Genomic DNA, 24140 nt, shown 5'->3' on the forward strand with positions numbered 1-24140 from the left:
GTAGCCATAAATATACTACCCACTTTGGACATTACGGACCCACCCATTATTCAGGAAGAAAAATTCAAGTTCAAACCACTCACCTTGGACGACACAAAAAAGCTTCTTACATCACTTAAGCAGACATCATGCACAGAAAATATCCTACTGCCAAAAATTGTACTCGAAATCCCAGACATATTTGCACTGCTAATCCGTAGAATTGTAAACACCTCTTTTAAGGACAAGAAAGTACCCACTTCTATTAAAGCATTAACAGTTACAACCCTAGTAAAGAAAAACAGGACTCGACCAACAAGATCCGATAAACCTTCGGGCAATAACTAACTGCAATTTACTTCTAAAAATCCTAGACAAAGCCGCAACCAAACAACTACAAACATACGTGGATGAACACAATCTACTTCACGCACAGCAATCGGGATTTAGAAGCTCACATAGTACAGGGACTGCACTTCTGGATCTACAAAGCAGAATGCTTAATATCTTGGAAAAGGGAAAGACAGGCATTCTGATGCTTTTATATCTGGCAGCAGCGTTTGACCTGCTCCAGGAAGCACTGGGCACATCAGGAAACTGCTCACACGAGGCCATAGATTGGATCTCCTCTTCCCTTTCAGATCGCAGTTCTAAAATACACTGGGGGGAGAAATTCTCCAACCCCATCAGCATAAACTATGGTGTGCCCCAGGGAGCTAGTTTTTCTCTCCTCCTTTTTAACCTCTATCTTCGCTGCCTCTGCACCCTTCTCAACAACCTAGGTGTACTATTCACCAACTTTGCTGACAACACTCAGCTTATTATAGAGCTGAGTGGAAGCTAGAGCACAGACAGCACCAAAATAGCCACCATCTACAGCATAATCGAGGCTTGGATGAAATCTAACTGTCTCTGCCTGAATAGCAATAAGACAGAGCTCATGATCTTTGGCTCCTCCCAAGCTCGAGCAAAATTGAGCTCGGACTACACCCAATTTAACAAAGAATTCTAGCATCCTTGGAATCCTCCCTCTGAGCTAATGCCCACATAGCATATCTAAAACTACCTGCAGATACCACCATAGACTACTCAGGCACATAAGACCCTTCCTAAAAGAAGAAAATAGCACAACCATCGCTAGGGCTGTCATCCTCTCAAGACTGGACTTTGGCAATGCCCTGCTATTGGGAACAAGCAAAGGCTGTGTTGACCAGTGCTAGGTCATTCAGAATGATGCGGTGAGAGCTATAAAAAAGAAATCCCAACAAAATCACATCACAGAAGAGCGCAAAGCCTTACACTGACTGGCGGTAGAAGACCGCATTACATTTAAAGTGGGCACAATTGTCCACCACTGCCTCTACGGCTCCGCCCAACCTACCTAAAGGAGCAAATATCCTTGTATGAACCTGGACGATCACTGAGATCAAAAAACCAAGGTCTAGTTAAAATCATCCAGACAAAGAAAGCAAATGGAATGGGACGCTCTTTCCCTGTTGAAGCATCCCTAAAATGGAATAGCCTGCCTACCACGCTCAGACTAGAAACCAACAGATTTTTTAATAAAAATTGAAAACATTTCTCTTTACATAAAGCCACCCAACTTCTTAACTAGACCTCTTGTTCCCCGTCCTGTCTTACTTGTAGTTCTCTGTCTTTATGTCCGCGCCCTGATGCCTGCAGGCTTTCAGCGCGTAACAAAAATAAATACAAATAAATACAAATACAAAAGCAGCAACTGACACCCACTTCATAGGTCGAATGACCGGAAAGGAAGGTGGAAGTGCTGGGGTAGGTTTTGTAGGGGTACAGAGAGTTTCAGGTGAGAGGAAAGCAGAAAGTGGTCACTCCAGGAGAGAAGAGTAGTGAGAGGGTTAGAGAGGGGGATGTCTGAGGACAAGAGAACATCCAGGGCGTGTTCGGCTGAGTGTTTCAGACCAGAGGGAAGAATAGAGAGAGAGAGAGAGTTGCAAAGGTTGCGGAAAAGCCCAGAGTGGTCAGAGGAGTTCAAGTGGATGTTGAAATCCCTAAGGAGGAGAAGCTTAGAGGTAGAGGCAAGTCGAAAGGAAGATAGATGAGCTCATTCAGAGAGGAAGAGGGTGACCTGGCCAGGTGGCCTGTAGATGGTGCCCAGAGTCAGAGAGAGACCAGGAGGGATAGAGAGCCTCTAGACCAAGCATTCAAAGAAGGAGTATGCCTGGTTGGGAATGATAGGGGCAGGGAGCCACTCAGGAAAGATCAGGGCCACTCCACCTCCGAGTCGTTTTGTCCTGGGTTTCGAGAGGATCTTTTAGCCCTCAGGGAAGAGAGTGTCAAAACCTGCGACAGAGCTGGTTGTGAACTAAATCTCAGTGAGAGCGAGAACATTCTGATCAAGGTCTAAGAGGAGGTGGCTGATGTCAGAGGAGTGTATGACAGCAGAGTGAGCATTGAGAGTAGCTACGTGGACCAGGTTGCCACTTTTGTAAGACTTCCAGGGTGGGGTACAGGAGAGAGGTACACCCAGTGGAAGAGGCAGAGGGGCCCAAGAGAGGGCAGAGGTAGAAGGAATGGGCAGCTGGCCCAGAGAGGAGCACGAGCAGGCAGGCGCCAGAGAAGGGGCAGCGGAGGAGATGGTGAGTGGCAGAGGAGCCTAAGCGGTAGAAGAGGACAGTGGCAGAGGAGCCAGATAGGTGGTAGGGGTAGTGCTAGGTGGCAAAGGGCCCAGAGAGGCAGAGTGGGTAGAGCCACAGAGGAGGCAGTGGAGGTGGAAGGGAGTGGCAGAGGAGCCTGAAAGGTAGAGAAGGAAGGTGACTGAGGGGCAGCCAGAGAGGTGGAAGATAGAGTGGCAGGAGAAGAGGGGATGTTGATAAGATGTGAGAGACACCTATCCAGGAGTATGAGATTGGGCAGAATGCTCTGGACCATGACAGTCCCATGTAGACATCAAGGATGGTTTTGGGGGACAGAAAGGAGGCCAAGAGGGCCTCCCATCTTGTACCACCATTAATGGGATATGAAGAGAAAGGAGAGAGAACAGAGACCAGAGGTCGGGAGAGGGAACGACAATGAGGATGTCGGTGAGGCTCTGTCTGGAGGAGGCACTGATGTGGATGTCAGCGATGGGAAGGCCTGGATTGGAGACCGGGATGTCCTTCTTGAACTTTTTCCTTCCAGACTTCGTGAGGGGGATAGGATAGGTGATAGAAAAGCAGTTAGGGAAGATGGGTGAGACCGAGAGCACCATAGAGGGGTGTAGATAGAAAGGGGGGGGAGAAGCAAGAGGGAGAAGAGAGAGGAGAGGAAACAGCACAGAGCTACGCCACACAGAGAGGCACCTTAAGGAGTGCAACAGAGAAACACAAGTACATGCACGTAGACTCAACAGTGGGAGTGAACGTGCCACGAAACGGGAGAGGAGGCAGACAACCTGGGGCAACAGAGAAGCACAAGAACACGTACGTAGAATCAACAGTGGTAGCGAACATGCCGGAGAGAGGAGGCACACATCTGGGAGCAACAGGACTAGAGAGGGGGTGGGCAAGTGAAGCAACAGCCAACAGTAGCGCACATGGACTCACATAAGAACAGGCACCTAGAAGGGGGAGAAAGGCCTGGTGGGCACCAATAATAACCAACAGTAAACACACAGAAGTGGACTCTGGGGGGAAAGGAGGTACAAAAGAAGCAGAAAGATTGTACAAACAGCAATAACCAGCAGTAACACACAAGGGGTGGAACCTAGGGAGGGAAAAAGGACTATAGGGCACAACAGACTAGAGTGCAAGTAACAGCACAGGAACAACAACCTAGATGGAGCGAACACAAAGGAACACCAATCTAGAGGGAGAAAATGCAAAGGAACAGCAACCTAAATGGAGAAAACGCAAAGGAAACAGCAGGTAACACAGAGTGAGGCAACCGTAAGAGAGGAAGCCTATTAGGTGCACAGAGACAGTGTACGTAGAGACAAGAGTTGAGTGGTAGCGCACGCAAGGGCAGAGGAGTTTAGTAGAGAGCAGTAGGTGCTGCTATCCCTGCCTGCACCTTTCTTACTGTACGGTTGCTGATGGTTGATGGCTGCACAAGGTACTCACACTCTGGGGTTCACGACAGTGTGAGAGAGAGAGGGAATGGGGGTCCCGGTTGGCATAGCAGCGGGCAATGCCATGGCATGGAACTGCCAAATCACTAAAATCGCTTTTTCCAAATTCCTCTGCTGTACAACTCAATGTGAAGTTCCCTAACAATATTTACTCCAATCAGCAGCTTTGTAAGAAACAAGTTATGTGCTGGGCTTTCCTTTTCCCAGATGCACAGTGAACCCTCTAAGGGCACTGTTTTTCCCTGTTTGCCTCTTTACGCACATGATCATGCACATCATATCCATGAGTTACTTTAACTAATCTCTATCTTTCCTTTTCTAATAGCTTTCATGCTTTCCCCATTCCTTCTTGACTTTCCTCTTGTTTCTTTCCCCCTCCAACTGTACCCGTACCGTTTCAAATCTCTCCTACCCATCTGTTCTCTCGAACAGTTCCCCCTCTATTAACCTTGGTCTTCTTAATGCCCATTCTGTTTGCAATAAGTACCATTCTGTTCCTGGCCTCTTTTTTCAATTAAACCTCCATTCCTCTGTCATACGTAGACATGGATCACTCCTGGAAATACCTCCCCTCCTGCTTCTTTCGTTACTTACTCTACTAACGTCTCCCCTTCTAACATCTCCCACACCCCTCGTTCCTGTGGTCGTGTGGTGGAACAGGAATTCTCTATAATTCATCTTGTACTCTGACTCCTCCCCTCCCCCTTCTGAACGCCCCACTTTCTCATCTTTTGAGTTTCATCTCTCTTCTTTTTCCAAACCTTTTCCTGTTTCCTTTCTTACGATTTATCGACCTACTGGTTGTTCTACTGATTTAGCCGAGCATCTTGACTGCCTGCCTTCCCCTTCCGCCTTTTTTCTTCTTGGCGACTTTAATCTTCCTTTTCTTACTGCTTCAAACCGATCTCGTCTTCTGTCACTTATTGATTCTTAACATTTAAATCATCTTCCTTCTCCCCACTCATTGATCTGGGTCTTGTCTTGACCTTCTCTTCACTCTCTTCCCCTTGAACTACTGTCTATCTTATTCAGTAATCTGATCACTTTTTACTTCCTCTTTCCTTGCCTTCTACACCCCCCTCCTCATTTCCTACCTCTACTTTCAGTAATTGGAATCTTCATTCCTTCAACTCTTCTACTTTTTATCTTCTCTCTATTCTTCTCTTCCCTCTATTCCTGTTTTATCGTTTCTTTCTCCAGATGATGCTGCAAACTCTCTTCACTCATCCCTCTCATTTACTCTTGATTCTGCTCACCCCTCTTGCCTCATCTCCCCGTTCTGCCTGCCCCCCTAGCCTTTGCATACAACTGCTCTCACCTCGCCCGGCTCTAGTCTCCGCAGGGCTGAACGGCCTTGGAAAAAGTCCAAGTTCCTCTAAGATCTTTCTGCTCTCTCCTCTCCGTACTCCTTCTATGACCAAGCCTTGCTCGTTGCTAAAAAAAAGACTACTCCTCTGAACATACGCTCTCCCACTACAGTCCGCCGTCTCTTCCAGCTGCAGCTTATAATCCTATCCCTCAAGGTTCTGACCCTGCTCTTCTCTCATCTCTTTCATCCTCTGATTTGCTTTTAAAGTTGTCTCTCTTTGCTCCTCCTTCCCTTCTACTGTTATCCCTCCCATTCTTCTCTCGCCACTTTGCCTCCCCACTCATTTTCTTCCTTCACCCCTCTTTCTGATCTTGATACCTCTGCCCTTCTTTTATGTGCACACATTCCACAAATCTATCCTCATCTTATCCCTTTCCTCACTTCTCTTATAAACTCTTCTCTTGAAAATTCTTTCTTTTCATACCTTTTCAAACATGCCGTCATTCGTCCCATCTTGTAAAAACCTGCTCTTAATCCTTCTTTACTGGCCAATTTCTGCTCTATTTCTCTTGTTCCTTTTCTGTCTAAACTCCTTGAGCATGCTTTATACTCACAGGTCTCTACATATCTTAACTTTCACCCCCTTCTGCCTCCACTTCAATCTGTTTTCCGTCCCTCGCACTCAACTCTCTTCTCACCCCTCGGCACTCTAAGCTTTCCTCTGTTCTCATTCTTCTTGATCTGTCTGCAGCATTTGATACCATTGATCACTCACTTTTCATTCCTTCCTCTCTTCTCTCAGCTTTTCTGGATCTGTTCTCAAGCGATTCCACTCCTATCTCTGTTACCTGGGCTGGCCAAACCTATCTGTCTTTCCCCCTCCTCTTTGGGGTACCTCACTGAGGGTGTATAGAGAAAAGTAGAGGACCTCTATCCCACATTCTTCCCTTATTTCTTCTTAAAATCTATCTTTCCATCTTTATGCTGAAGACACCCAAATCGTCTTCTCCTTTTCATCTTTCTCTAGTACATTACACTCTACTGTCTCTAACTGTCTGTCTGCAGTCCAATCTTGGATGTTGTCCCATTTCCTTCATTTCAATTCCTCAAAAACAGATGTTATTTTCTTCCCTGCTACCTCTATTCCTCCTCTCCCTCCTCCCTCTCTTTCCATTCCTTCCTTCCTGCTCCCTTTTTCCCCCATCTGCCCGGCACCTTGATGTCATTTTTGACCCTTCCCTCTCGTTTCCCTTTCACATTTCTTCTATTGCACGCTCCTGTCGCTATGCTCTCTTCCACGTCCAACGTGCAAATCCATACCTTTCCTTTCGCGCTACTTTCTTCTTTTTTGCATGGTCTTTTCTCGCATTGTCTACTGTTCTCCTCTTCTTCTTGGTCTCCTTGCGTCTCACCTTACCTCTCTGCGATGTGTGCATAACTCAACTGTTTGTCTTCTTTTTTCCCTTCCTCCTCGTTCTTCTATCCCTTCCTCTCGATGTTTTTGTCTCTTCTTCCCTATGAATCTTGTCTTCTCTTCCATTTTCTCTATATTGTTTTCAAGTGTAACCATGGTCTCGCCCAGCTATACCTCTCTTCATTAATTGCTCTCTACTCCCTTGCCTGCGCTTTATGTTTCCAGCACCAATTCTTCCTTTCTGTCCCCAAACTTCTGCACATTTTCAGTCCTTTGCATGCCTTGCCCCTAAGCATTGGAACTCTATCCCTCTATCTATTCACTCCTCTACGCCTCTCTGTATCTTTCAAACTAATCTGAAGACCTACCACCAAATTCCAGATTCCCAATTAACTGTTATGTTTTCACTGTTTTTTCCTGGATTGTATTACTAATTTTTTTATGTACATTTTTTTCTTTTATTCTGTTCAGTGCTTTCGCCTAAAGCACTATACAAATAAATACACATATAAATACAACTTTCATATTGGGCTACTTTGGGCTATTCCCATAGCCACTTGGGCTATTTTAGGCTACTTTCGATGGCAGCAGTTGTTTTGTCCTTCTGAGGCTGCCTTTCTACGATCCAACACCCCACCACACACCCACTCTCTCTTCCCACCAACCCCACTATCTCTACCCCCACCCATCCCACTCCCAGGTTTTATTTGGCTATTTTGGGCTACCTTCGACAAGTCCTCCTGAGGCTGCTTTGTTCTTCATGTTTTTTGCCCCCACCCAACTATCATTAGCCACTCTAACCCACCCCCACTTCTTTAACCTCAACCACTCACCCACCCCTACCCACCCTACCCCCACCCTCTCACCCTAATATCTCTCTCTCTCTCTCTGGCGCCCCCCAACCAATCAACACCCTCTCTAATCTCACCCTGTCAACCACCAACACCCACCCACCCTACCACCACACACTCTACCCACAATGTTTCTCCCCAACCCACCCTAACCCCACTCTCTCTAGCCTAACCCACCTTACCCCCACCCTATCTACCCCATCCACCCGATACTCCCAATCCCCATTCTCTCTACCTCTACTCACCCACCCTAACCTCACCCTGTCTAACACCACCCACCAGCCTACCCTTAACTTGTCTACCACCACCCACACTCTACCCCCACCCTCTACTCCCACCCACACACCCTACGCCCTCTCTCGCTACCACAAATCACCCACCCTTCCCGGCTCTTTCTACCCCTTGACCCGACCCCACTCTCCCTACCCTCACCCACCCCACCCTCACTTGCTCTACAGCCACCCACCTTACCCCCAGTCTCTCTCCCACCACACACCTAAACTAATCACACTCTCCCTACCCCACCCACTCAACCCTCTATTTCTGTATCCCTGCCCATCCACCCTACCCCCACTCTCTACCCCATTCGCTCTAAGCCACCAACCCTACCCCTACTCTCTCTGACCCTACCCACCTGCCACCCACTCTCTCCACCCTCACCCACCCACCATATCCCCACTCTCTCTACCCCCACCCACCCTACCTTACCACCACTCTCTTTACCCCCACCCACCCTACCTCCACTCTCTCTAATCACACTCGCCCACACTATCCTACCCCCTCTCTCTAACCCCATCCACTGACCCTGCCTCCACTCTCTCTAGCTCCACCCACCCTACCAGCACTCTCTCCACTCCACCCTTCCACCATCCTCTCTACCCCGACCCATCCACCCTGTCCTCACTTTCTGCACCCCAACCCAACTTACCCCCACTCTCCCTACCCATACAACCTACCTCCATTCTCTCTAACTCCACGCACCCTAGCCCCACTCTCTCTACCTCCACCCACCCACCCTACCCTCTCTGCCTAAACCATCCTACCCCCACACTCTCTACTCCCACCCACACTACCCCCATCTCTCTCTACCAAAACACCCTAGCCTCACTCTCTCTACCCCCACCCACCCTACCTTCCCACCACTCTCTCTACCCCCACCCACCCAACCTCCACCCTATCTAGCCACACTCACCCACACTATCCTACCCCCTCTCTCTAACCCTATAAACTGACCCTTCCCCCACTCTCTCTAACCCCACCCACCCTACCAGCACTGTCTTCACCCCCACCCTTCCACCATCTTCTCTACCCCAAACCACCCACCCTACCCCAACTTTCTATGCCCCCACCCACCCTAACCCTACTTTCCCTACCCCACCCAACCTAACCCCACTCTCCCTACCCCATACAAACTATCTCCATTCTCTCTAACCCCACCCATCCTACCCCCTCTCTCTCTGCCAAAACACCCTAGCCCCACTCCCTCTACCCCAACCCACCCTAATTTACCACATCTCTCTTTGCCCCCATCCACCCTAGCTCCACTCTCTGTAACCACACTCACACAAACTGTCCTACCCCCTCTCTCTAACCACATCTACTGACACGGGCCCCACTCTCTCAAACCCCACCCACCCTACCGGCACTCTCTCCAACCACATCCACCCAGCCCCCCTGAAACTTTACATACCCCACCTTGCACCCTGATGCCTATACATGTAAAATGCAAAGAAGAGCAGTAAACGCCAAAGCTATTGCCTTTGCCAATGATTGCTATTCATCAGCTCTAGAGACGAAAGTGCAAGTTAAAGTGATGGTGTGCGGGAATATATGTTATATGCACTGTGAGATGAATTGGCGTGACATATTCCAACCAACACAATAAAGCACATTTTCTTTCTCAAGATATAAGGTTATCATTTTCAAGGTCCCATAGCATTTTTGCTCACTACCACAACAGAATCCATTGGATTATTTTAAACCAAACTTGCCTTCATTGTTTAGTCCTACCTGAAATGATTTGAAATACTGTCCAGCACAAGGTCTAAAATCTGAAAAGAAAACATTATTACTGACGATTGGGTTTGCTGACAATTCTGGAACTAAAATTCAAATGTGACCATTTAGATATGATTGGCTGAGCTTGTTCTGACATTTTCTGTAAAAAACAATTGTAGCTGTATGACAGCCCCAGAGAGCTTGGTCCCACCTGTGCAAGTGTAAGGTCATGACCTAAACATGTTGAAAAATTTTGGGGATAACGGCAAAATCTGGCAGGAATGTAGCATAGGGCTGGTGGCTATTCAAATGTAAACGTAATCATTTTGTCTTGCGATATGTCATAGTGTTTTAGAACTACACTGCGTTTATTTATTTATTTAATTATTTAAAACACTCTTTAGAGCCATTGTTCTGTGAAGCAATACTGGGGACGCCAGCACTGAGTCTCATGTGTGGATCAAGGCAATTCCCAGTGCTTATTACAACCAACGGCCGACCCCCACCAAATTGTGGTGGGCTAGGGCGTGGCTGCAGGCCATGCCCTTTTGGCACTCCTGGTTAGGGCACTGACATATACATTGTGACAGTGCCCCCCGCAATGAGAGCCCCATATTCAGGGGCGCTGTGCCTCCGTCATTGCAACGACCATGTGTTGGGTATGGCGCTTGCAAGACATTGCCATAAGACATGTAATGCTGGCATGACATGGCATTGTGATGATAAAAAAAGATACAGGGTATGCCTGGAATGCACTGCCCATAGGACATGGCTTCATGCATAGCCAGAGGTCATTCCTGTGGGTACTGCAGCTAAGAGACCCTGTGATTGAGCATAGCGGCAGGTCATGCTGGTGGCACAATTTCACCAGGCCATGCCCGATCACATGGCATGGTGACTGTATCTGGGCATGGACATAGGTCATTCAGGGGGGCAGTGCCCGCAGGCCGTGGACTATGGGCAGGGGACTGCAGACTCAGTCTCTGCAGGCTGTGTGCCCTGTGGACAATGCACGAAGGGGTACTATCCCCCAGCACAGCCACAGCCATGTCAACAACAAAGTACCCCCAAGGCACTGCCACAATGCAGGAATAGCAGGGAACTATAACTTCCCTCAACCGAAGCTATTAGATACAGACATATTATAGAAGCTATGATTTTCCATAAGGAAGTATGGTTCATTCACCCTGCCAGGTGACGAGCAATTATTTACCCCATTATAAAACGTTGGTACCCTTGGCTACATCTCCATTAACTTGTCCTCAAACGATAGTCAGTCACCCCCTTTCATTTTTTGAAAGGTTGTGTACCAATCAATCCAAGGCGGGAACACACTTTAGAAGGGTTTGGTGTGGACGTTTTTCCTAATGCTGCATTTCCCATTCAATGTTCCACAGGATTTCTTGCCTAACTGCTACAGAAAGAAACACTATCTGGATGTGTACCAAACTGGGATTATTGCTTAGCATTTTGCTTACACCCTGGGCATCGAAGGCAAGTGAACTGTGCCATTGAGTTATGCCCAGGAATTAAACATGCAGTGCATGGCTGCTGAACATGCCATGTGGGGAGTGCACCCAGGGGCACTCTGTCTGGACACAGAGCCCCGAGGACATTTGCTCATGCCATTCTACGTGATGAATCTATGTATTGTCACTGGACCCTTGGGCTGTGTTTAATGGACTGCGGCTGGGCATGGCCTTACTGTGCGAACACTCTTCACTGCGACAGTGCTGCGAGAATGGCCTTAGACCATGCACTGTGGGTGTTGCAGTGAGGGTCTCTATGCCGATTACAGGGTCAACAGCCATGCCCGGCGCATATCCACACAGGACAGGTTTGCAAGCAGTGGATAGAGCCACTGTAATTGTATGTATTGAATTGCAGGGGGCCTTTTCTAGCACAAATTATATACAGAGTACTATACTGAGATTCAGACAAAAGAATGTTTTGCACTCAAATTTATTTGCATTTATTCCTCATCATTGTAAAACACAATTGGCGCTCATTACGGTTGGACAGTGTGGTATTAACGTGCCGGTATTAACTTTTACCGGCACGTTAACGCACCGGCCAACTATAAGTTTGCCGGTGAAGTGGCTGGAATGACCTCCGGCTAAAAGTTGGATCATTCCGACATATTACTGGCAAAAAACACCCGTATTAAAGGCACCAGTAATACCGGCCCCTGTAATACCGGCAACTCTTCCCCCCATGGATGGAATGGGGAGTTACACTGCCACCCAGCATTCTGAAGTCGGTGGACATTTCACCGGCCGAGTGCCGGTAATTGTAAAACAGCTTGTAATGAGCCCCAACATATCCCGTTCCCCAAAAGAAAGTGTTACAAACTATGATAACCACACAATCAGTCTCCAAGGAATCACAATGTTTCCTGGGTCACAATTCTACAAAGACTTGTATTCCAAACATAAGTTGTATCTAACACAAACAATATGAAGTACCAAATATCGTAGTGCAACAACACACCTCTCTGCATACACGTGTTTCAGTGTGTGTGTATTCTAAGTTGCTTCCATCAGCAAACCTCTTCTAAATGCAATTAGCTTTGAGAGCAAAAACATTGCTGTGCCTGTTTGTCAGTATATGACTTCAGGGAACACTAGCAAGTGGAGCGTTTCAGGCACACCTTTTTTGCATCTGAAAAAATGTACAAATATATGTTGGTCAACTAGGATGAATAGTGGGGTATGAATATTGGGGTTTGAATATTGTGCAACTTTCCCTGCACAATATACTTGTTTGATGGCAAAAAAATTATTGACAGAGAGCAGGGCGATAAGGTGTCTACAAAAAAGCACTGTTTCATTGAGTGAGGCATATTGGATGATGAAGGGGGAAGCGAGGGAACAAATAGCTGGGGCAGGAGGACATAACAAAAATATGTTTAACATTGAGAGCAAAGGCCAGAATGTATGTATTTCTCCAGCATTGGATCTTTCCCAACCCCCTGTCTTCGGGCTGGGAATCCTCAGTAACATTAAAGCAGTTTACCATAGCATTTCTAAACTGCTTGCCACTTTAGTGCTCTATAGAGTCATTTTAGGTCACATCACCCACGGACAAATAGACAGGTCTGCTTAGCTCCACCCTTGGTGGCCAACCTCCGATTTTTTACAGCACGTTAAGTGTGGGGAGTCCTCGAGAAACCTCAATTCTAGATATTCAATGATTTTGTCTATTTTTGATTCATTTTCTCTCCATCATATCATCCGGTTTGGTGCCCTGAAGTTTCAGCCCATTCCATTGACTCTGGGGTTGCTGTACTTCCATCTGAGGCCTTCCATCTCAGACTTCAGGAGTCTGTGGACATCATGACCGGCATGTTCAAGGCCTACTTGACTTGTCACCTTAAGAATGTGTACATCGTGGATCTTCATGAGCAATGTCTTTACTGTCTGTACCCGGACCACAACTTGAACAACTGTACCATCTACCAGACTTTCTCATCCAAATCCCACAAGGATTGCCACCAGGGGTTTGTGGCTCTGTTGGATGAAAGTGCTGGGGCCTCTGATTTCGCCTCTGTCACAGTTAAACCTCTGCCAGGCACAGCAGACCGCTAGAGCAGATGCCCTCATCAAAGAGGTTAAAGCGACGCTCTTCCACACCTACAGTTCCTCCATCTACGCCCTCCTTGTTGACGACCCCCTCGATGGCCCAAGTCCTCTTCGATGACAATGACCATCACCCCATCAGTTCACTATGCCAACTGCCTCATTGTCATTTAGACCTACTCCATAACCTGTCACACCATTTACCTGTTCTAGGGGTCGGGGTCCTCTGGTCCGGCGGCCTCCCTCCTGGAGACTTTACCCACGCTGGCGTCTTCGCCGGTGTCCTTCGGCCAGGGCTCCCGGCTCCCTGTGTGCCGCCATTGTGGATGTCCTGCGCATGCGCGATCGTCAACGTTCGATGTTCCGCGCATGCGCAGTGACAGCGGCTTGCGATTCAAGCCTCGTTTTGGTCCCGGGCTATATTTAGGCTCCACAAGCTAGGAATCAACACGTCTCAACACAGTTGGTTTCCTGGCCGTGTTTTCGCTCCTGGGGGCCCTGCCTGGCCTGTGCCCCTGTTCTCCAGCTACCTGCACCTGCCTAGCCTTACCTGGGTTTCCCAGCCTCGGTATCTGCACCTGCCTAGCCTTAACTGGGTCTTCCCTCCCTGGTTCCCTAACCCTGCCTGGGTCTCCCTGTTGTCTCCTGTCAAAATTCTCTTGGGGTTCCTCTTTGGGGCTTCCTTGGGTCTGGTCTAAGAGTGGCTTGGGTTCTGCTCCACTCCTTGGCCCTTCATTACCCCGGGGGGTCCGCCTTCCCTTCACCTTTCTGACTTACTACCCGTCTTGTGCCCCGCCGGTATCTGTGCCTTTGACATCATCTTCTTCAAGATACTTCCGAAGATCCGATCATCCTATTCTGCAGCAGACTGCACAGGGCCTTCTCTCTCAGTGTTTACACCGTCCTGACGTCACAAAAATCAGAGAAGCGCTGTCCCGTGGCGTTGGGAGCTAGTTCAGCCCCGTCCTGTCGTATATTGTCAGAAGGGTGTTGGATAGGTACCCCGCGTCACTCATTCAGCTTGTGATGATCCACCGACAGACTGGCAGCCTCATCTCCTCGCTCCCCGGGAAGAAAAGGTAATCAGCGGTCTCGTGACGCTCCTTATAACATAACCAATCATGTCTTCTTCATCCACAACGCATTCTCAAAGGCCTGTGGTTTCTTCTTTTCCAAAGGAAGTTGCTTCTGGACTGTATGCGGTCTCTGTCTGACCATGGCCCCTCCTGAACAACTACTACAGCAGGGTGCTGATGCGAACAGAGATGCACCAGAGGAAGTATTTTCTGCGGTGAGGAAGATGTGGCGCATCCTGTTACTGACATGCCGCCACCAGTTCCACCAAAGCAAGGTTCTTCTCTAACTAGACAAGGCCCTGCTCAAACTGCTCCAGTTGCACCTGTCCCAGTGGACATACCCTCCGCGACTCCTCAGGCATCTGTTCCCTCAGGCTCAAGAGACTTGTCTATGGGCATCTTGACAGTGGTTTTGGAGCTCCAGCAGAGGCTTCCAGCTCCACCATTGCCTTCTCAAGCACAACCCTGTGTTTTTCCCCCTTGCAAAATAATGTTTGGTTCCTCCACCACCCTCTGCACCCCCTCCAGGGGTCCCACTTTTGCCACCAGTCAACTTCATAGATACAAACACATAAACTGACGAATATCCGATGGACGGTTCTCCACACACGTACTCTACAGATGAGTTTAAGGATCTGGTACCAGGTGATGGTGAGCCAGCAGATCTACCGCCAAGAGATTCACCTGCTGACAAGATTGGCTCCTTTCATGCTTTCATGTCACAAGCAGAACAAAAACTATTTAATCTCATCCCAGGGGAGCAGAAAAGGAGGGATTTTTTTAATCAAAGATGGGAATCAGCCAGCAGGTCAGTTGTAGCCATTCCAGTGCTAGATGATATTTGGGAAGATAGCTTCCTAGTGATGAGGAATCCATTTGCAACGCCACCCAAGAAAGATAGCTTCGAGAAGAAGTACAAGGTACCAGATTCAGCACCCAAATGTCTATGCACATAGCTTGCCCGGATTCAGTTTTCTTTGCAGCCTCCTGTAAGCACTCTGCCAGTCCTTCGTCCCCTTGTATGGTACCTCCATACAAGGAGGGCAAACAAGAGGAAGCTTTTGACAAGAGGGTCTTCTCTACTGCCACAATGACCATCAAGACAGCTAATTCATTGGCAATTCTCTCCTGCTATGATCGGGAACTCTGGTTGAAGCTGGGACCAATCCTGGACTTTCTTCTTGACGACAAGCGGGATGAGGCACGTAGACTGCTACATGAGGGAGAAGTGGCATGCGATCATGCCATCTTTATTGCTGTTAACATTGTGGCCATAGGATTCCACCAGATGGGTAACAGTGCAGTGTTACTCCATCAAGGTTGGCTTAAAGCCACCAATTTAAATCAGGAAGTGCAGTCCAAGGTTGTCGATATGCCTTTTAGCGGCATCAATCTATTTGAAAAGAAGGTTGATGAGACCCTGCAGTCCATTAGGGCAGACACTGAGATGGTTCATACATTGGGAGCTCTGCAGCATCCTCACCAGTCCTTTCACTCAGGTAAAAAAGGCTCTCAAGGACTTCAAGGGATTATCGATCCACCTACCATCTGCAGCCGTTACGCACTGGCACCACAAAAGACGTTTTCATGAGAATGTCTTTTTTTTATTTTTTTATTATGGTTTATTTAAACCTTTAAAAAACTGAACCACACTCATTCACATAATTATCACTCCTTCACATCTCAAGTTTCCTCCAAGTTCATCGAGAGTCATTCCGTGCCGTGTCATGTGTTCACTGACTCCATGGCAGGACCAGACTGCAATCCTTCGCGTCATGTTTAAGGATGATTTTTTCCTACTCAAGTTTATGTTCTAGCAGACGTTTTTTTAGTTCCTTGAGAAATGTTATCAATGAGAACATGAGTATATCACAATCTTATCGAGGAAACCAGCAATGATGCACAGTTTCCTCCAGAAGTCAGGTTCCAAAGCAGGCCTGACCGCTGCCTGGCGTGACCCCCCACTTCAACAGCCCAGTAGGGGGATGGCTTGTCAACTTTGTTGCACAGTGGAAATCCATCCCCACTGAAAAATGGGTGCTACCATCATTGAACAGGGCCATAGCCTAGAGTTCAATGGGCCACTCCCCTCCATTTCTCCCATCCCAAAGGTGGAAAAAACACCCATCCCTGCTTCTACAAAAGGTATGGCCCCTCCTACAAAAAGGGACGATTGAGGTTGTACCAGTGCATCTGCAGGGCACCGGATTGCACTCCAGATACTTTCTGGGGAAGAAAGAATCTGGAGATTTGAGACCCATACTGGACCTCAGAAGGCTCAACAATTCTGCAAGTCTCAAAGGTGTTGCATGGTGACGCTGCAATACATCCAAGGTTTTGGGTGCTGCACCACGGCCAGCGAGCCACGCAGTGTGGGTAGAGTGCCCAATAAACTACCTATATGGCTGCCGGGGAAGGTTCAGGAACAGTTGGCGGTTAACTCTGTTCAGTGCTACCTGGCCCTTCGCCGGCCCTGCTGCTGAGGTAGCGTGTTGTATCCTCGGGGTCACACAGGAGCAGCTACAGTGGGCAGGGAGGAAGGTAGCAGGTGTAGCCTAGGTGGGGGTAGACCAGGCATGGCAGGTTTAATTTTTTTAAAAAAGATGAAGACATATATATTATATTGGGGGCGGGGTTAGGGGGCAGGGTGAATGACATAGGGAGGGTTAACGGGTTTCCCTGTCAGGGACATGGCAGCTCTGCTCCATGTGCAATCCTTCATGATCTCCACTGGGGGCGGGTTAAGGGTGCAGACTCTAATGTAAGGCTTTCTGTCATCAGCAGGGACTGCTTACCGGCGAGCATATGTATAGAACGAGTGGGCAGCATACGTGTTTGCTCGCAATGGTTGCACTTACCTGAGTGCCGCATTAGGTGGTTCGGTGGCCTGGGAGGGCCTCTTCACAGATTGCTTCATTTTGCCATCTTGCGCTCCCGCGGCCTTATATCGGGCAGTAATAAGGCCCCAGCAGGAGCAGTGGGGTCCAGTTTGGGAAACTGCTGTCAGAGGTCAGTCAGGGGCTTTGCCAGAGGTATGGGTGGAGAACGGGAGGTGATGCCATTATTATTGGGCATGGGTGTTGGCACACTGGGGGTGGAGGTGCGCATAGTGGAACGGGCTGAGCGCAGTTGGGGGGGAGGGAAGTTTAATATAAGTAAGTAAATACATTATAAAAATAGACTGGGCTTTTACATAAGGTGTGGCCATTAGGGTGCTACAGACCTTGCAGGCATCAGTGCCTATTCGCCGAGCCCCTTCATTTTTGTTATAATGGAGTATAAGGTTGTTTTTCCTTTTCTGCCCCGTCTGCAGTTTGGAGGGGGCACCACTGTTGCCTGTCGTTTTGTTTTGCCACGGTTAGCCCATCAGGGGCCGGGATTGCCCTCCGCCTGCCCCTGGTTTCTGGAGGGGGTGCAATGGGTGCCAGGTCTCGTTGGTGCAAGTAAGGGGGGAAGGTAATAGGGTTTGGGGGCTGGTGGGCTAGTTTAGGTATCACAAATGGGGTAGGGAGCAGTGTGGGGGGTATGCTTGGATGGGGGCCAGCCTAGGAGTACCACAGTATCATCTTTGGGGGTGGTGTCGGAGGGCTCAGTGCGGCCCCAGCTTTGCCCATAAGGGTGAAGTGAGCTGGCGGGACACCATGATCCCAGTGAGTAGCAGCATGGGGAGAGGTTAAGGTGGTCCCCCCTACAGCATGAGCAGGAGAGGATGGGATTCCCCCTGGACTGGATATCGTGGCATGGGGAGATGGCCGGAACAGTATCACCCGCAGAGTAGTGGGGAGAGAGTTTGGATGGCTCCCCCCAGCAGCGGTGCTGAAGCGATGGAGAGATTGCCGGAAGACTGTCACCCGCAGAGCAGTGGGGAGAGAGTTTGGATGGCTCCCCCCAGCAGCGGTGCTGAAGCGATGGGGAGATGGCCGGAACACTGTCACCCGCAGAGCAGTGGGGAGAGAGTTTGGATGGCTCCCCCCAGCAGCGGTGCTGAAGCGATGGGGAGATGGCTGGAACACCGTCAACCACAGAGTAGTGGGGAGAGAGTTTGGATGGCTCCCCCCAGCAGCGGTGCTGAAGCGATGGGGAGATGGCTGGAACACCGTCAACCGCAGAGTAGTGGGAAGAGAGTTTGGGTGGCTCCCCCCAGCAGCGGTGCTGAAGCGATGGGGAGATGGCCGGAACACTATCACCCGCAGAGTAGTGGGGAGAGAGTTTGGATGGCTCCCCCCAGCAGCGGTGCTGGAGCGATGGGGAGATGGCTGGAACACCGTCAACCGCAGAGTAGTGGGGAGAGAGTTTGGATGGCTCCCCCCAGCAGCGGTGCTGGAGCGATGGGGAGATGGCTGCAACACCGTCAAACGCAGAGTAGTGGGGAGAGAGTTTGGATGGCTCCCCCCAGCAGCGGTGCTGAAGCGATGGGGAGATGGCTGGAACACCGTCAACCGCAGAGTAGTGGGAAGAGAGTTTGGATGGCTCCCCCCAGCAGCGGTGCTGGAGCGATGGGGAGATGGCTGCAACACCGTCAAACGCAGAGTAGTGGGGAGAGAGTTTGGATGGCTCCCCCCAGCAGCGGTGCTGAAGCGATGGGGAGATGGCCGGAACACTGTCACCCGCAGAGCAGTGGGGAGAGAGTTTGGATGGCTCCCCCCAGCAGCGGTGCTGGAGCGATGGGGAGATGGCTGGAACACCGTCAACCGCAGAGTAGTGGGGAGAGAGTTTGGGTACCTCCCCTCAGCAGCAGTGCAGCAGCCATGAGGTGTGCGTGCCACGCTATGATGGAGTGGAGAGCAGGCCCGTCCTTATTTTGCAGCAGTGAGGCGGGACAGAGGAAGATAGGGTGACGGAGAGCGGTGCAGAGGAAACAGTCTGAAGGGTGCTCCAGTGGGCGATGAGGTGAGAAAAGATTTGATCTGAAGATGCATTGGTGTTTGGGGAAGGGGAATGTTAAGGTTGGTGGCGTGAAAGTGATGTTGGAGGGTACTTTGTGGTTAAAGGTTCCAAAAAAAACAACAAAAAAGGTTAAGAAATATAAAAGAAAGAGAGGATATCCCAGTTTGGAACAGGAGTGGATGGGTAATAATAATAAAAGAAATTACTTTGGGGAGCTCGAGGGCCAAAACGGTGGATGAAAGAATGATGAAGAAGAAGAAGAGAGTGAGATGTTGGTGTGCGGAAGGGGGCGTTTAGTTTTAGGTCTATTTTATAGTGGAGGTGGGGATTTGGTGCAATGATGAAGGCTAAGAGAGAGCAGCTTGCAGTAGTTAAGGTGAAATAGGAGGTGGCCTGCTCTATGGTTGGGAGCAGGAGGCATTGGGCCCAGGCCCGGCATAGAACAAGCAGCGTGGGTACGCCAACTAAGTAATATGTTTCGGGTGTTTTGGTTGTATGGCCTCTCTGGGCCTTGTGGTTTAGGAGCTTGTCAATATGGCAGGCCCGACCCATGCCTTTTCCGGCCCCGTTAATGGTCGCCCCACCCGGGACAGGGCTGGGGGAGACAGGAGGCAGGGGGCAGCCAGCAATCTTTGGGGGAGGGGTGGCAGCAGGAGGGGTAGTGGTGATCTGGTGGGGCTACCCACAAAGGAAGAATATTGGAGGATAGGTACATATTGGGTCAGGAAGTTGTTGGGTTTGGGTACGTCAACAAATTAACATGTTTTGTCATCACTATTGGGAGGTTTGTTGGGCTTAAGTGAAAGGTTGGGTGGATGACAGTTAAGGTCGGTGACAGTTAAGATGGGTGAATCCAGGTCAACAAAGCATTCTAGATTAATGCTGAACTCGGATATCGAGGGATGCAGAAAATGTCATTTAATGGGGAAAGGATTAATAGGGAGAAGGCAAGGTGAATGGTAGAGGGCAAACATTGCAGATGAGTACCAAAGGGAGTTCATGGTAGAAAAAATGGATGAGGGGTGCGGAAGAGCACTCAGTGTTGCAATGAGGGTAGGAGAGGAGGCAGTTAGGGGGCTAGGCTGTGAAGGGGAGTTTTGGCATGGTTGGAGAAGGGGTATAAATTAAATAATGTTTAAAAAAAATACAAAAACAAAGGAGGGAAAGGGTGTCCAAGAGGACACTGTGTGGAGGAGGTTATGCCTGCGCGTGGCAAGAGGTCATGCTGCAGAGAAAGGTGTGCTCAGTGTGTGGGGATGACACCCAGGAAGGGGGAAGCAAGTGGGGGTCTGGCATGGGTTGTAAAGGGCACGGAAGTACAACTAAGGAGGGATAAAGGGCAGGGTTATGGCAGCATGGCTGCGTGACAATGAGTTACCTGGGAGTGCGAAGGGAGGTGCATGGACAGAGGGCATAGGACAGCCCCTGGGGCACTGGTTGTGGCGGTAGAGGGTGCTGCGCTTGGTTGGAGCCCGGTGTGGTAGGGCATGGGGATTAAGGGCATAATAAGGTGGGGGGGCTCTGCAGTCACGGGAGTCGATGACGCAAGTACATGTGGAATTATACATTTTTGACACATGGATGGAGATGCTAGCTTCAACAACAAAAAAGGAGGAAAGGCAAATGGAAAGGAAGGGTTTAACCCCTCAAGTACCAGGCTATTATTCAAGTCTATGCAAAAGGGACAAGCATACTCAGTGAGGGAAAAGTGGTGGGGTGCATAGGGCGCTATATCAGAGGATAAGCCCTCTGGCGAAGGGGTGGAAACAGAACGGCCCACTGGGTGGATGAGGGGGGCAATGGTGCTACGTTAAATAGCTGGGTGTGTGTGGATTGAACTGCATGGACAGAGAGTGCATGGACGGCCCCTGGTGCAGGGGTTGAACAGTGATTGCATGGAGAACTTACAAGGTTGAGCATGGGGTGCATTGGATAAGAAGGTAGGATGCACAGAGGGAATGAAACTGCAGGGACAGAGGGCGGAGGTAGGGCCACTGGTGCAAGTAGGGGGGGACAGCAGGCTGAAGTGCATGGCAAGGAGCGGGGAAGCAAGCATTTGCAATGGCGAACACGGGGGTGCATTGGCAAAGGAGAAGGGTGGTGGAGTTACTGCATGGGGTGGAGAGTAAATTAAAACTGCAGGGACGGATGGTGCAGGTACGGCCCCTGGTGCAGTGGAGAAGCAATAATGAGCGGTGTGTGGCAAGAAGCGGGGGAGAAATTGGTATTGTCTCGGGAGGATAGCTCAGGGGCAACGTGCTCGCCTTGGAAGTAAGACGACACGGAGCACCACAGGTTCGATCCCCGGGGCCGCGCTTAGAAACCTCTGGGTATTAAGCACGTTATAAATAACCAATCATGTCATATCATATTGCTGGGGCGAGTACAGGGGAGTACCCATTCAGGAGTATGTTGGTTGGTAGATGGCCATGAGGAGCTGTGGAATAGGATGGCCACTAAGCAAATGTGGCTGGGAAGGTCTAGGGATATAAGGGATGACAGTGATTGGCAAGGGAGAGGAGTGGAGACAGGTTATGGTTGGAGTGTGGTCCCGGAAACATTTGTGGGTCATTGATGGGAGAACACACTGTTGGTTAGAGTAGACCTGGGGCGATGGCTTCAATTGTGCTTATTGCCTTGGCACCACGTGACATTCCAGGGCTCTTAGTTTGGGTAAGTGAAAATAAGTAAGGGGACCATTGGTGGGGGCGTAGACGGATCAAATGTGTTTGGTCACAGCAGAGGCCAGGTGGGCTTGCTGTATCTGGGAAACAGGAGTAAATGAGCATTTGGAATAAGGACAGGAGGGTGTGGCACTATAAAAATAATTAGGTGCAAGGGTCCAAGGTGCTGGCAAGGGCCTGGTACAGGTCAGAGGAGGGGTTTATGCGGGGAGCAAGTGGGTTGGATGGGTCAAAAGGAGGTGAGGGAGATGGTAAAAGGGGTATTAGCAGGGAAAGGGGAGATGTCAGAAGAAGTGGGGTGAACAATGTTTAGGGCGTAGGGTCCAGGGGGTTGTGCAGCATAGGGTCGCTGGTATAGGTTACGTTGGTTTAATTGTGTGGATGTTTGGTATGGTGAAGTGATGTTCAAAAACAAAACAAAACAGAACAAAAAAGGAAAAGAAGGTATTGCTTTCGTAAAAGGGGAAAGGGAGGGGCAGTGTTGTGACTGGTTATTAAGAGGCACAATGGGCAGACACGTAAAGACTAGGTGCTGATTTATCAGCTATGGTGTGGTGAAAGAGACATCAGTGAAAGTTTGTAGGGGTGGGATTTTGGAGAGCATGAGTGGCACAGGAAAAGGGAGCATGTTGTTGGGGTTACATTACAGGGGTGAGGATTTTGTTGGGAAGGGAGCAAACCCATCCTCCCCCAGGTGCTTTAAAGTAAGGCAGGATGCTTTTGAGGCACTGTAATAAGCAAGGGAGGGGAAGGCAGTCAGTGAGAGGGATGCTTTCCCATCCAGCAGGACCCCAAACGAACATCATAAGTTATAATATATTCACATGGTATGGCCCAAGGTGCGGGCAGCATTGCTATTTTACGTAGCTATAAGTATTCCTAGGTGGAAGAGAGGGCTTGCGCGGTAAGTGCTGTAAAGGCAGCATTACATGCACTAGGCCCAAATTCACGAGGCCACAGAAAGCTCCAGTCATGCCCGAGCTCCCATGAGGATAGTTTGCACCCGCTACCGCCACACCGTTTGTTCATTGCTCCGGAAAGTGTTGCAAAGATGTGTCTTGCATCCAAGAGGAATGTGCCCTACAAGGCCGTGATTAGGGGCCAGAGCCTGGTGTGCATGTTATTTCACTTTGGCTAAAGCATGACCCGGACGATTCCAGAGTGACCACGAGTTATAGCCCATATAACTGACTAAACCCTAAAATCCCGGAATTCCATGACACCAGGTGCCCTTTGACCATCAACCCCAAAGTAACAAGTCCTGAAATGTTCAAAGAGGATAGACAGGAAGCATTGTTGCAGAAACAATTGTGTGATTTCTATTGCAAGGTGATGAGAGGGATACATTACAGTTCAAAACGAGGGCGGAGACCTTGAAGCCAGATGGCGCTGATGGAGTAGGTGAAATGTGCAGGTGAAGGTTAGAGTGCTCTGGAACCTCCTATGTGTCCGTTTTGAAACCTGCCAAGTGCATAGTATGAGTGATAAGCTGTATAGTAGGAGTATAATGAATTTGTTGTCTGACCGACGTGAGAAGAAGATGAGCTCTGCAGCGCCCACGTGATGGAAGACGGATAAACTGGGCTGGGACCAATACACTGCCATGTCATATATGTATAAAAGCAGAACCTGTACAGGTTCCATCCAATCAGCTGTGCGTATGACAATGTTTTGCTTTATACGTTTTTGCTCGTACCCTTCTTTGGCAGAACGATCTTGGCAGCAGAGTCCTTTGCTGTTGCTCTCATCTGCGCATGAGATTAAACTTGTTATCCTTACAAAATCGACTTGGACCTTTCTTCCCTAGCGGGTTGTTTTCTCTCTGGTGTGAGCGTTCAGGGGGTTACTTTCAATTGCCTGGTGGGGGGGGGGGGATTTGGTGAGCAGGAAGGAGGAGCAGGGTTGAAGTACAGTGAAGGAATGGGGGCAAAAGGGATTGAAAGAATTATAGAGACAAGCGTTTAGCGATGGAAGAGGAGGAGTAGGAGAGTGCAGTAAGGTGGGCCAGGTCATTTCCGCGTGGTGCTTAATTTGTCTTTTCTTTCACAGATACGGCAAGAGGTGGTGTTCTGAAGAAGAGAATAAGGGACGAGTTTCTCTATGGAGGGTGTCTATTAATGTGGGGGTATAAGGGTTTTGGTGCAGTTTGGCTGCAGTGTTTTCTAAGGTGATTTATTCTTGGTGGGGATGGAAGTGGATGATGGCTATTATGATTGTGTCTATAAGTAGGGTAGCCATGGCAGTCGGATCTCAATTGTTAGATATGAAGTTGCAAGGGGG

The sequence above is a fragment of the Ambystoma mexicanum genome, chromosome 2q (assembly GCF_040938575.1).
Source record: "Ambystoma mexicanum isolate Mex_15411 chromosome 2q, UKY_AmexF1_1, whole genome shotgun sequence".
In the NCBI taxonomy this organism is placed as follows: Eukaryota; Metazoa; Chordata; class Amphibia; order Caudata; family Ambystomatidae; genus Ambystoma; species Ambystoma mexicanum.